We start from the raw sequence: 919 nt of genomic DNA, 5'->3' as shown, positions 1-919 counted from the left end.
GCAAGGCAAATTACATCGTTTACCCCAATTAAATTTTACAATATATCTATGAGTTTTAAAATTTGTACGTTCAGGTAGAGAATTGATGTTCAATGACGTTAAATACACTGCTGAAGGTCAAAATCTTTTAATCTGCCTAATTTGAAGTCTGATGAAAAAAATAGTATTTTTTCCTGAAGGAAAAGATTATTTTGTTTTAAATATAGAGTAGAGGTCATGGAGCAATAAATTGCCAAGCCTTCATATCTATCTACTTACTGCTCTCAGGGGTGATTTCCCCAGTCTACGTTTTGTCTGTTATTCATGCAGGCTGTTTTTAGCCAGGCAAAAATGCTCTTAAGTGCTGTCCATACCTCTCCTTAGTTACTCATCACGATGGCCCTTAACTCAGTTCCAGTTTTGTACATTCCTCAGTAGTCATGTAACTTAATATTTCAACAGAGTCTCTGAATCACTTTTTAAAAATATATTTAAGTCACAGAAACAATTAGGAAATAAAAGACCTTTATGGTTGCTTCAAGAAAACTAGAATATCAAACACTAATTAGTTTTCTCCCTTTAGTTGTTCGTTTGAAATAAAAAAGAAAAAAACCACGGAGAATACAAATTTGCCAAGTATAAGATTCAGTTGAGCTCAGAGAAATTTTTGCAACGGCTATTCCTGAGGCTAGAGTTGAATAGTATCTCTAATTTCCATAAGGAATACTTGAGTGGTTCTAAAACGAGATTAAGAATTGTTAAGGAATCCTATATTCCCTAGTCATGCATATGGACACTTTTTAGTAAAGGGGATCTGCACTGAACACTAGAGTGTTTTATTTGTCCTTGATTCCATTTATCCCTAAAATACAATTTGAATCAGACACGTGTCAGAAATTGCATTGAAACCCAATCCAAGGAAATAAGGAAACATGAAAAC

This window comes from Rattus rattus, chromosome 16, assembly GCF_011064425.1.
Source record: "Rattus rattus isolate New Zealand chromosome 16, Rrattus_CSIRO_v1, whole genome shotgun sequence".
Taxonomy (NCBI): Eukaryota; Metazoa; Chordata; class Mammalia; order Rodentia; family Muridae; genus Rattus; species Rattus rattus.
The sequence above is the reverse complement of the archived record's forward strand: the minus strand, read 5'-3'. Positions refer to the sequence as shown.